We start from the raw sequence: 14639 nt of genomic DNA, 5'->3' as shown, positions 1-14639 counted from the left end.
GATCCTGCTTTAATGGAGCTAGCATATGTGTATAAAAATTCCTCTCAGCAAGTGTTGCTATAGGCATCTGTCTGATTTGTCTATGCCTAACAACAAATTTCAGATTTGGATAATTACAAGCATTTGTTTGTGAAAAGTTTAGTTTAGCCCCATTACTCTTGAGTGGTTTGAAATTATTATGCAATTACAACAACAAAAACTTTTGTAACAGAAGCAAAATCTGTGCCTTCTTTGTTTTGTCACAAGATGTTAAAACCTGTCAATAGAGTTGAAAAGCATCTGAAAAGTGAGGGATGTTCCCTAGTTAGATTTTCCAGGAATGCTTCCAGCAATTGTGTGCATGATCATATATGCAACAAATACATCCTTGTGCCTGCTGCAGTTGTTACGGTGCCATGATGAAAATGATATGACACGTCAAGCTTCCTGGTATCCATGAAAATATCATATAGATGGGTCTGTGTGTATATAGGGAGGCGGGGGGATCGGGGGGGGGGGGGGGGTGTTTGTGTCACGCTTTGCGCCAAAAAATGGGTGTGGCCATGACATTGTATGGGCGGAGCGTAACCATAACCCCAAAGCGGCAAATATAGCCAACTATGACCATTAAATAATAAATGCAGCAACAGTTAACCCAGACACCAGAAAATAAATGCAATGTGGGCAACATTTCACCAGAAAAAAAATGCAATGTGGGCAACATTTCAACAGAAAACAAACGCAATTTGGGCAACATTTCAGCAGAAAATAAACGCAATTGGGCAACATTTCAGCAGAAAACAAACGCAATTTGGGCAACATTTCAGCAGAAAATAAACGCAATTTGGGCAACATTTCAGCAGAAAACAAACGCAATTTAGGCAACATTTCAGCAGAAAATAATGCAGTGGGCAACATTTCATCAGAAAATAACGCAATGAGGGCAACATTTCGCCTGCAAAAAAAGGAATTTACTCAGCTGACAGAAGTCTCCTCTCCTCTCCCCCTCTGGTGCGCAGCTCCCCGGACCATCTTGCTCCTGCATATCTCCCTCGCTGAATGGAATAGCAGGGCTAAGGGAAGATGGCACCCGAAGCCCTGTGCTGGAGACACAAATAGTCTCCAGTACATGGCTTCGGACGTCAGCTTCCTGTAGCCCTGCTCTGCCTGCCGGAAGACTATGCAGGCTGGAGCGGGGCTGCGGGCTATAAACTGGCGCGGCGTCTATTAGACATCGCGGCCAGTTCATGCAATCGTACGGTGGCCAGAGTCCCGAGGCCGGGACGTCCCGCGGCTAAAAGCGGGACGTTTCCCGGGACATAGCGCAGCCTGGGACAGGGGCCCCCGAATCCGGGACCTGTCCCGGGTAAAGCGGAACGTATGGTCACCGTATATAAATGCTTGTACTTGTTTCAAGTGAATATTTGTTAATGAAATGAAATATGTTTTGTCAGAGCAATTGTTTAATAAATCAAGATTTTACTACTAATAAAGTTTTTGTGCAACAATTATAGAGAGGTGCAGCTAAAGCGAGCAGAAGAAGGTGCAACATCTAATGCTAGGTACACACCGTACAATTTTGTGACAGATTTACCTGAAAGATTGATTATTTACAACATGTCCGATCTGAATTTCGATCACATTTTTTATTTTCCGATCATTTTTTAAATCATTTTTATCGCTTTTTTTAATCGATCTTCATTCACTTCTATGAAAAAAATGATCTAACAAATGATTATACGATTGGAAAATTGAAAACTCGATCGAAATTCAGATCGGACATGTTGGAAATGATCGATCTGGCAGGTAAATCTTTCACAAATCTATGGTGTGTACCTACCTAGCATAAGGATCATCATGAAATCCTATCATGCTTGCCAGGGAGGACAAGGTCCTGAAAAATTAAGACATTGCTGTTATGTAATCTACTGGGGTTTTTTTTTTACAATTTTTTCTCAGGTTTCCTGAATCCCAACCTGTAGATTACATAAAAGATAATGCACTGTGACTTGTCCTCTGGTGACAAAGTAAGAGCGGCCACAGCTGTTGCCTCTTGGCCATGTTTTCTTTCTGTGTTTTTAGGCCCGGTTCACATTAGCGTTCGCTATCCGTATTTTCCGGATCTGATCCGGACCGCATACTGTACAAACGGAACGTACGTTCCGCATAGCAATGTAAAGTCTATGCGGACGTTCACACGCGTCCGTTCCGTACGCACCGGAGCCGGATCGGATCCGGACTCCGGACTCTTTTCCAACATGTGCTATTTTTTGGGTCTGGATCTCCGGCCCACGCACCCGGACCGGAGCCGGACCTGAACCTGACAGCACCATCCGGAACACAGAAACCAATGGGAAACGGAAGGCACAGAACACACTGCCTACAAAAACCTGATGTTCTACCCCACTTCCTATGCGTATCCAAGCGGCCATTTCGGATGGGGACACATGGGCCAAGCATGTCTGGAGTAGAGCAGCAGTGACAGACGTGCTGGAGCTGTTTGGCAGAATGTCGGAGGTGGAGGTGAGGCCTACAGCGGAGGAACCTGATTCTACAGGTGCACCAGGTGCACCTTCTGCTGACCCCAACATTTTTTCATTTAAATTTAACTATTTTTTGCCCACGGATCCGGATGGCATCCTGATGCATGCCTGATACAAATGGACCGGATCCGGATCGGAACTGTACGGTTCTGAACAGGATCAGGTCCTGATCCGATCAGGAATCGATCAGGATCCGGTCCGTTTACTTGCCAAAACGCAAGTGTGAACAGGGCCTTACTACAAAACTACAAAACAAAAGCATTTTCCTTTACATTCTTGTTATTGTTTGTAGCTGGTTATCTGTCTAATTCTGCAGAGAGAGTTGAGAAAGATGAGCAAAAGAATTACAAAAAAATCCTCATTTTGTTATGTTACCGCCTTATTCCAAAATAGATTATATTTTTTTCCTCAGAGTTCTACACACAACATACCATAATGACAACATGAAAAAAGTTTACTTGAGGTTGAGGTAGATTTATTAAAAATAAAAAATCTGAAAAATCACATGTACGTAGGTGTTCACAGCCTTTGCCATGAAGCTCAAAATTAAGCTCAGGTGCCTCCAAGAGAGAAATAGGAAGAACAGAGTTCAGAGGGAGAGACATAGCCTCAGAGAGAGAGAGAAAAAGGGTGGTAGCAGGGAGGGGTTGAAAGGGACAGGAGGCAAGCATCAGATTGTGCCATCACATGAGGTCCCCCAGACTCCCATCACAAAGCCCTGTGGCAGGAAGCCCTTAAAAAACAAAGCACAAGCCAGTCTCCATGTGTTCCACCATCATCTTCCTCCCCTCCTCCTCTCCTTAGTTCCCAGTTGTCATCCCCTAGACCTTCCATCCTGTCTGCTTCATGGTCATCGCCACTGAGTCAGCGTTCCATCCCTCAGATGTTTGAGGGGTAAAAACTGATGTCGCCAGGTAACCCCCTTGTCCAACTACTGACAGCTGGCTTGTCAGAACAGCTAGCCCAACAGCTTTTACCATACCAGCCGGTTGAATCCTTCAAAAAATGTTATGCATTGAACAATGCAGTGGAAGGTACCTGGAAGAAAACTTTTCCAAGATAGGTATCCCAGACAAGCGCCCCAACCAAATGAAGAGAAAATACTGCTGATACAGGCAAAGAAATAATAAATATATTCCACATATAGTTAGGGAGAGGGAGATTGTGACTTCCATTGGGTCACTGAATTATATGATGTGTATCGCATAACCATTTATATTTACTGGAGATATCCTTTAAGAAGCATGGGTAAACCTTAAATCAAAATTATTTGCAACTTTGCCTGTGGGACTGCTTTCATAAACATCTATTGGATATAATTGTTGGGATTAGAATGGATTTCATCGATATAGGTCTTTAAACAACATATTTTATGTGGACTTTGCACAATAGCGAGACAATTTACATAATATTTTTTGGGAGGAGGATGGGGTGTGGCCACACTCTCCCTCTCCCTAAGTATACGCGGTATATACTTGTTACTTCTTTGCATGTATCAGAAGTATTTCCTCTTTATTTGGTAGGGGGATTTTTATGATCTTTTTATATGTATTTTTGATACAAATAAATAGTTTTGATGCTTCATATATGATACTATTTTTGATTTTTTTTTCTTTATATAATTTTGCGTTTTTTCCCCCCTATTTCAGAGCCTCAGGCTTATTGGGTCACATAGACCCCTCTCAGTGCCTTTCCTTGTCTCCGTCCCCTTTCTCTCCTTATTTATATACGATTTTTAAAAACATAAAATGTAATACATAAATTAGGAACACATATTTCAGGCTTCTCTGAGGACTGGTGTTCTCTTCCATCAGATACAAAGGATGGAGTGACTGTAGCGTTAAGTCATTGGCAACGTGGCAAGTTCAGTTGAAATATTTGAAATGTTGACATTTTAGGTCACAAAAGTTTCAAAATGACACGTTTCTAATCTCCACTGAGGGCCCGTTTCCACTTGTGTGGTGCGAATTAGTCGCGGAAAACGCAAAACGAATTTGCACGCGTATGCAAATTTTACCGCAAATCTTACCGTGAATTCGTGGGCGTTTTCGCATATGTTAGTAAGTATGCAAATTTTCCATGTCGGTGCCTGTGTGCTTTTACATTGATTTTATGCGAAAACGCCCACCAATTTGTGGTAAAATTCGCTGTTAAATTTGCATACGAATACGCATGCGAATTTCCTATTAAATACATTGTATGCGAATCGCATAGCGGTATGCGGGGTCTACCGTGCAGACTTTTTCTGCTCAGAAAAATGCTCAGAAATCCTGACAAGTGGAAACAGTCCCATCCACTTGTATTGTCTATGCGAATCTGCATGCAGGAAACACATGCAGATTCGCTCTAGTGGAAACGGGCCCTAAAGTGGCTGCAAATAACATTTTTAGGTAGGTAACCGTGACGGCCATTCTAAGGACCTTTATTTGAAAAATCTAGAAACTATGCATGATTTTGGGAATTTATGCATGAAAAAGAGCCTCCGCGTAAAATACATATTTTTTTTGCATAATATTTCGCCCTTTATCCACGCCTGCCATGCCACTGTCCGGGTTTTGGTACACTTTGCACACCTTTTAATTTTGTGCCTGAAGTTTTCAGAAATTTGCAGGCCATTAAAGTCAATAGGGTCCACCATGAATCACAGGTTCATAAATGTTTATGGTAAAATTTGCGAAATCGTTTGTGAACGCAAAATTGTGTTGTTCGCCCATGCCTATATAGGTGATCAGGTAAGTTATTAACCTTGAGACCCCATGATCCTGGAAACATTAAGACAGAGCTTGACATGAGAGGCTCTGCCCTTTACACTGGAAGTACTCTTTAACCACCCTGGCGTTCTGATTAAATCGCCAGGGTGGCTGCGGGAGGGTTTTTTTTTAATAAAAAAAAAACTATTTCATGCAGCCAACTGAAAGTTGGCTGCATGAAAGCCCACTAGAGGGCGCTCCGGAGGCGATCTTCTGATCGCCTCCGGCGACAAGAAATAACACGGAAGGCCGCAATGAGCGGCCCTCCGTGTTTCGCTTCCCTCGTCGCCATGGCGACGAGCGGAGTGACGTCATGGACGTCAGCCGACGTCCTGACGTCTGCCGCCTCCGATCCAGCCCTTAGCGCTGGCCGGAACTGTTTGTTCCGGCTACGCTGGGCTCGGGCGGCTGGGGGGACCCTCTTTCGCCGCTGCACGCGGCGGATCGCCGCGCTGCAGCGGCGATCAGGCAGCACACGCAGCTGGCAAAGTGCCGGCTGCGTGTGCTGCACTTTATTTGGTGAAAATCGGCCCAGCAGGGCCTGAGCGGCAGCCTCTGGCGGTGTTGGACGAGCTGAGCTCGTCCAGACCGCTCAGCAGGTTAAAGAGAATCTGTATTGAAAAAAAGTTCCCCTGGGGGTACTCACCTCGGAAGGTGGAAGCCTCTGGATCCTATCAAGGCTTCTCCCATCCTCCTGTGTCCCATGGTGGTCTTGCTTCAGCCCACTGAATGCACAGCCGCCAATTTTTCAGGCTGTGCAATATTTACCTTTCCCTGTTCCAGCGGGGGTGCTGTTGTGGCTCTCCACTTGGAAACAGGTGGAAATAGCCAACCTTAGTCGGGTCCGCTCTACCGCGCAGGCACAGGAGACTTGCGCCTGCGTAGTAGAGCAGACCCGACTGGGATTGGCTATTTCTGCCTATTTCCGAGTCGAATGCTGCCACTGCGCCTGCGCTGGAGCCAGGAAGGTAAATAAAGATCTGGGTCTCAAACTGGATTTCCACAGGACCAAAGACCTTTTCCGAGATAACTCAATAATAGTTTTTTTAATTTTAGATACATGCATTTCAGGTAGAAGAAGTAATTTAAAATCTCTCCAACAAGAATAAAGACAACTATGAAAACTCAGAATAAGATATATCCCTTTTTTTACACAACTCAAAACTGGAATATTCTTTTCCTGGAGTTTATATCCAATTTTTTTTTTAAATATTCTCCTCAGCTTCATCAAAATAATTCCGTTCTGTATGGGAGTTTTTAGCAAAAAGAAATTCAGCACAAAATTTATTGGAAAGACCAGAACTCTTAAAAAAAAAAGTTGAACACGGGAACCATAATATTCCTAAAATAGATTTCTCTTCAACCGACCATAAAAAATGCTTCCTTTCTATTTATAATTATACATGAATTCTGTTTCTGTTTTTCAGCTACGATGTGTTCTGTTTCTGAGAATCTCAGGTATATTTATTGGAAGCAATGAATTAATATAGACACTGACCCTGGAGGGTACTCAGTCCTCGAGTCTGCATTACAAGCCCTGCTTCTGAGTTCTAAGGCATTTATAAATGAGTAAAATATGCTCTGTGGAGACTATCAAACCATTCACATAATTTCCTACCTCCACAAAGATAATCTATTGTCCCTATCGCAGGCGTCCAGGCACACACACTACTGCCAGTACAAGGGGACGATGATTAACATACCAGTATGTCTTTGTAGGAGGAAAACAGACCACTCAGTAAAGATGGACAGCAACAGGAAAAACATAAAAAATCCATGCAGGAGTGTCTCAGGTGGAAATAAAACTGTTACACTTACCTTCCAGGTTCCCAGCTGCGTCTCCTCATGCCCACAGTTTTATTTCTTTGATCAGACCCACAATATGCATGCATGCGAATAGCAGCACAGTTCATGGCTCTCGTGACTGTGCATTCGTAGTGCACTTTCGGCGCCGGATTCAAACGCTAGGCCTATAAGGGACCACTCCGCCTCACTGGCAGTGCTGTTTGTTCTGATAGCTTGGTTTAAGCCAGTGAGGTGAATCCCCTGCTTGTTGCTCTTCTGCATTTGATTGATTCCTGGTATTAATCCTTTGCCTTTGTGAGCCCAACTTTTCTGCCCGCTGCCTGCCCTGACCCTTGGCTCCTGTTCCTCCGACCACTTTGCTTGCTGCCTGTCCTGACCTTTATCTTGTGTCCTTGTTTGTCATGATCTCCGCCTGCCCCGACCTCAGCTCTGTTCTTCGACTACAATTATTTGCTACCTCCAGCACTTTTTCGACTCCTCATTGTGGCATCATCTGTTCTCCTCAGTCACCTGTGGGGCAATCCCATGGGTGGCCACCAGGCACCAAAGTATTCTGCTGCCCACTTGGGGTAGTGGCCCATCATTGCTTGCTCGGTGCTCCTCTTAGACTGCCCCGCCTGGGGAGCCCACTCTAACCACCTGTGACTGTCATCATAACAAAAATTCACATCCAACAATGACAGTGCTCACTATGCTCCTAAGAAGATTTCTATGGTGCATCATATCAAATAGCTATCAAAATGATACCAGTTATTGCAATACACGAACACTTTTGACTGTCCAGATCCCTCACTTGAAACCTGTTCTGTCCTTATAAATGCTGTTGGCCAAGTTCACCAAATTACGTAATATGAGAAATAACAGGTATAGTCTAACTTGAGACCGTGTTTTCCCTGTACTCTAAGACCTTAAAACCAGAATTGTGTTTTAATGTACTGCTTACATAAAAGACTTCCAGAGCTACCCATTCAACAAGAAATCTAATATTATTTATGTAAGAATACATGCAATTACCTGTCCCTAAAACATGCTGTTAATGGCCTAGTTTTTTTTTTGTTCGGCATGGTCACAAAAATTACATTGAATTAAATGCTCCCCTCCCCACCTTTGAATGGCATCTAGTAATTAAAAAAAATATCAACAATGGTATAAGGTTCCCTCAAACCAACCACATACACCTTCATTTAGGCATGCAGCCTGGGTGGCTAGGAATGGGAGAACAGCAAGCATCCAACTGTCTTTCCTGGACCATACCAAGCCACACGCCTTTCATCACTGGGGAATTACCTTCTGTGGGAGAGAGTGGCAAAGTCCCCTCCCCCATTTGCAAGTCCCCTTATTCCAATGTCTAGGATCAGGGTCTGTTCTCAACTTCTGTATGTATCCCAAAGGAAATGGGGGGGGGGGGGGGGGGCAATCTGATGATTCAAAGGGGAATCTGAAGGTCATTATTTGAAGCTTCCGCAAATATGCCCTACCTCAGGACAAGCAGTACAGTGGTACATTAGGGCACTTTACCTATTCCCACAAAGAGTTAAAGGCAAATATGCCCCAAGCTGATCTTTACTCTGCTCCTTCACTTACTTGTGAATATACTTACTTTGTTTCTTGCTTGGACTTTGGGAATCCTTTAAATTCTGAAACAGTAACTATTGATTTGACAGATCCAGTGAAAATGAACTTACCTGTCATTAATCAAGACCACTGTCTTGTAATGATCATATTTATATTTTTGCCTCCCAGTTATCTGGACGGCTCTGATTCTAGGAATTTTAGTTTAATTATTAGGAGGAATTTTTTTACTTTTGCCACAATGTTCTCTGTTGAAGGACTTAGAGATTTGTGATATAGTCCACAAAGGAATCTGGTAAAACACTATGGCCCTCATCCAATTAACTTTTCTCTTCTTCTCTAAACAGTTAGTAAAAAAGTGGTACTGAGAAAATGGGAATTTTATAATAGAAATAATTCTAAAGATAGGTCATCAAAAAATATTTAAACGTTGCTAATATCATTTACCATCACATGACCGGTAAACAGGAACTAACGTGAAGAACGCATGAAATCTGAAGGGACATGCGGTTGAGCGGTACTCGGGATGCCATACCGCCTGTACAATGCGCTGTGATCTTCTATATTTGTGAGTGCACCTTTTAACTTTTTATACTTAGATATTAAACGGTATTATGCTATCTGGAGCTCTTTAGTTCTAGTGCCTTCTTGATTGGAAAATGTCCTATTGGTCATCCGTGATTGATCCATCCCATCAGCTTTTCTCCCAGCCCTGCATACTGTTGAACCCGACCTCCGGATTTGTGGAGGCCACTGAGGGTGAGTGTGGTCAGACGGGTGGTGTCCACACGCTGAATGCGGAGGTGGTGCCCCCCCCCCATCCCAACCCCTCAGTTCGCTAATGCTCACCATCCAAAAGGCTTGGGATTGTGCTTATCACAAAATCTCTGTCTTAAGTCCACGTGCCAGGATTTCATAAAAGCATAATGTCCCACGTGCCCGGCCGGCAGCGGAATGGCGGATATCAGGTTGCAGAGACAGGCAGGTAGAACTTTAGGCTTTTATGGGCACACGGACTAAAGGCAGAGAGATTGGGGTAAGCAAACTGCAAGTCTTTGGATAGAGAACATGGCAAATTGAAGGGTGCACATCCCATTTGGTATGCAGTGGTCACCAGAGGTGTAACAATCGACCCTGCAAGGGATGCACCCGCAAGGGGGCCCAGAAGCCATAGGGTGCCCTGTCCTGAGATACTGACATCTAAGGGCAAGGAGAAGACAATCTTTCTGCTGTCAGCACAATTGTTCTAATGACTGCATCTGCTCAGCTACTGATAATTAATCTTACAAAGTTTTGTAGACAAAGAGTTGACAGTCCCTATTCAGGGTGTAGGGGGAGGGGGCCCCATCCAAATTTTTGCAGGGGGGCACAGTGATTTCTAGTTACGCCCCTGGTGGTCATAGCAGTGATCTGCTGTACTGACTTGGCACTATCTGCAGTTTTTATTTACTAATAGGGCTTGTGTTCAAAAAGTGATCCATCTCAAGTTGAGCTCTGGCTAATCCCACCACTTTGGGGACAGGCTGAAGATTACGCTTCAAATTACAACGTGATCTGAGCCCTATTGACATGTAGGCTGTGATCCCACTACAGGAGAAAACAGAGCTTTTTTGTCTCTTTTACTGCTTTGAAAAATGACAATGAACAGATCCTATTTTATAAATAGGATCCGATCACACTTGTCAGTCTGCTATGGCTGTGTTGGACCTGTTGCGGTAAGTGGACCACACGTCTGTGCTGTCTGAGATTTTCCTGGGAGAGAAGATACGTTTCCCATCTAGCCTACGGTTAAAACACAGCCACCCCAGGAACCAGCAGACAATCGGGAATGGACACTACACTGTCCACTCCTGCTGGCTGTTTGTGGTCCAGCTCAAGTGGATTTCTAATCGGTTTCAGATTTCTAATTTCAGAGTAGTGTTTTTTGGGGTTATTTTTTGCATTCTCTGGTTGGCCAAATACTTCCGAGTTGACTCTGCATTCTCAGATTGGTCCATTGATTTTGAGTTCTGTAATTAGGCTAAAATTACAGAATCGCAGTAATGCAGTATTTCTGCAGAAATCCGATTTCCGAGTTCCGTTTTGCGATTTCTGAGTACTGATCGGAAATTCAGAAATTTAAATACCGAAGACCTTTTCTATAGTGAACCACCAATATAAAATTTTGGAGTGGGGAGCAGGACTACACTGACTACACATTTGAGAGTTAGGGGTGGGCTTGGGGGCAGCGTTCATGGATTCTGAAGTTGTTGCATAGTTCATGGAATAGGACATACTGTATGCCATACAGGAGCGTAACTACAGGGGAGCCGCCCCTTTGACCGGGAAGGGGGCCCAGAGCTGTAAGTGGACCCTAACTGCTTCTTCACTCCCTCTAATATAGAGGTCCATCCTTTAGTTCAGGTGTTTTTGTGGCTACACTTGTTATGGGTGTGAAGATGTCCACACTTGTTTTTTGACCCTTGCCAGATGGTCTACCAGGGCTGTGATGGTCACCAGGGGTAGACAAGGAAAATCGTGTGAACATTGCAAGGGCCCCATCAAAGTGTTGCTGGGGGGGGGGGGGGGGCATAATTTGTTGTTATGCCCCTGATGCCATAAGCTGTTTGTTAAAAGTTAATATAGATTTTTTTTAAAAATCTACATGTGGTGCCGTTTTCCATTATTCTTCTCAGAGTTTTAGAGCAGTGATATATCCCAGTTATTTTATACACGCATTCAGCCCAATAATACACAGATGCATGGGCGTAGGGCCTGCGGCCCTGGACCCCCCAGGTGTTACTGGCTCCCGGAGGCAGAGCAGGGCTACGGCAAGATGGCTGCCGAAGCCATGCACTAGAGACTATTTGTGTCTCCAGTACAGGGCTTCGGGCGCCATCCTCCCGTAGCCCTGCACTCTGCCTGTCAGCGAGGGAGAAACTGGCTGCTCCACTGCAGAATTGTCACTGGAGGAGCTGCACGAGGGAGGCTGGTTGCACGGTGGGGAGCTCATGTCAGAGGCTGGCCAGGTGAGTGAATTTTTTTTATTTGTACAGGTTTATTTTGACTGTCCCCACATAACGATTATTTTCTGGTGACTGCCCCCACATAACGATTATTTTCTGGTGACTGTCCCCGCATAATGATTATTTTCTGGTGACTGCCCCCACATAACGATTATTTTCTGGTGACTGCCCCCACATAAAAATTATTTTCTGGTGACTGCCCCCACATAATGATTATTTTCTGGTGACTGCCCCCACATAACGATTATTTTCTGGTGACTGCCCCCACATAACGATTATTTTCTGGTGACTGTCCCCACATAACGATTATTTTCTGGTGACTGCCCCCACATAACGATTATTTTCTGGTGACTGCCCCCACATAACGATTATTTTCTGGTGACTGTCCCCACATAAGGATAATTTTCTGGTGACTGTCCCCACATAACGATTATTTTCTGGTGACTGCTCCCCACATAGCGATTATTTTCTGGTGACTGCCCCCACATAACGATTATTTTCTGGTGACTGCCCCCACATAACGATTATTTTCTGGTGACTGCCCCCACATAATGATTATTTTCTGTTGACTGCCCCCACATAACGATTATTTTCTGGTGACTGTCCCCACATAACGATTATTTTCTGGTGACTGCCCCCACATAACGATTATTTTCTGGTGACTGCCCCCACATAACGATTATTTTCTGGTGACTGACCCCACATAACGATTATTTTCTGGTGAATGCTCCCACATTGCGATTATTTTCTGGTGAATGCCCCCACATTGCGTTTATTTTCTGGTGAATGCTCCCACATTACGTTTATTTTCTGGTGAAAGCTCCCACATTGCGTTTATTTTCTGGTGAATGCGCTCACATTGCGTTTATTTTCTGGTGAATTCCCCCACATTGCGTTTATTTTCTGGTGAAAGCTCCCACATTGTGTTTATATTTTCTGGTGAAAGCTCCCACATTGCGTTTATTTTCTGGTGAATGCTCCCACATTGCGTTTATTTTCTGGTGAATGCTGCGCACATAACGATTATTTTCTGGTGACTGCTCCCCATATTGCGATTATTTTCTGGTGAATGCTCCCACATTGCGATTATTTTCTGGTGAATGCTCCCACATTGCGATTATTTTCTGGTAAATGCTGCGCACATAACGATTATTTTCTGGTGAATGCTGCGCACATAACGATTTTCTGGTGAATGCTGCGCACATAACAATTATTATCTGGTGAATGCTGCGCACATAACGATTATTTTCTGGTGAATGTTGCGCACATAATGATTTTCTGATGAATTCTGCGCACATAATAATTATTATCGGGTGAATGCTGCGCACATAACGATTATTTTCCTTTAGACTGGCATCTTGCTACTAATTGCCCTATATCCTCTGGGTGCTGCGTATATTTGCAAATTGAACGTGGCAGCCATGGTGCTGGAAAGCGGAATTGATATAGCCATGCCATGCACAGCTATGGGGATTTGGATATGTGTGTGCTTCGGGTGTTGCGAGGGGGGGGAGGGCTGTTGTTGCCGGGAGGGGAGGGGCCCACATCCAGATTCTGCATCGGGGCCCAGAGGTTTCTAGCTACGCCACTGCACAGATGGACATTGACATACAGTATATCAGTGGCAAATACTCATTTTCCCCGCGCTTTAGCTGTTTTTCTTTCAGGCTATGTAATGAATCTTCAAATAATGAATGAACATACACATAGATTGCAGATGGGGAGGTTGCTGCCGTTAGCTCAGCATGTAAGAAACCCAAAACACCAGATTATTCTGTGACCACAAATATTTTTATTTTTAGCTGAATTTCTTGCCCAAACTGTAAAAGAATATTCCTTCGTTATTAGAAAATAAAATATATATGCAGAACTGGGTTAGCACCTTCTGTATTTTGTTTGGAAATCAGACACTGCCTTGAAATGAGAACCATTCCCATATGCTTTTCTTCATTCGTGGGGCACTACAATGAACAATGTGCAAAACGCAGAAAATTCTATTAAAAATATCTGGCCACAGAAAATACAGACGGCTTTATTAATGAAAGTGTCTGAGGGAGAATTTGGTCTCAGATAATCTGGTTAGCTTCAACAAAACCAGTAATATTCTCTTTTTTCTCCTGTTGCATCGTCTAATGCCTTGTGTACACCCTAGATGGTTGGGAGCTGTGGTAAACAAAAAACGGAAAAAACCACAGAGACACCGGGAGCCCCTATGGTGTATTATCTTCACAAATCAGTATAGAAGATAAATAAAAAACTACTCACAAGTGTGGGTTGCTGATAGGCAACCACTTATGTAGGCATGTGGGGAAGTCCCGTCCCCACTCGGTCTTTGGGGTAGATGGTCGCAACTCCTTTACGAAAAAGTTTCTTACCACAAACTTGTGACAAGAATAACACTCCAACTACGTGGGATGCTATATATACACAGGATGATTATAGGAGGCGCCCTTGTAGAAGATTAAGTGATGTTTGTACACGATGCAGTGTATAATTGGTAAGAATAAAACCGCCTACCTTATGAAACGACACTTCACTCAGTAGGGGTAACGAATAACATTTATTGGTAGAATGCACTCAGGACAACGCGTTTCACGGCATAAACCGCTTCATCAGGTCAATATATGGTGCTTTGGGAAAGAAACACATAGCAGTAATGGACACACAGTACGCTACCATAGTATAAACATGATCACAATTATCAAGGTTAAAAATAGGGTTAAAGCTAATAAACAAGGTTAAAACTAATAAAAATTCATAGATAGAATAAATAAACCAATATGTTGCAAAAACATTTGATGTAGAACCTGGGTTCAAAGTCATGTGTCATAATGAAGCCTTAGGAGAGTGTATATATGTATATATATGTAAAGGTTCGGGTTAAGATAGCAGTATTCCTCTTACTAGTAGGTGAAAGATGTTAAAGACCAAGAGAACCTGTTATAAGTGTGTGGGGGGTCCTAGGGGAATAAGCAGTATGGCTC

This window comes from Hyperolius riggenbachi, chromosome 3, assembly GCF_040937935.1.
Source record: "Hyperolius riggenbachi isolate aHypRig1 chromosome 3, aHypRig1.pri, whole genome shotgun sequence".
NCBI classification, from domain to species: Eukaryota; Metazoa; Chordata; class Amphibia; order Anura; family Hyperoliidae; genus Hyperolius; species Hyperolius riggenbachi.
Note: the sequence above shows the minus strand (reverse complement) of the source record.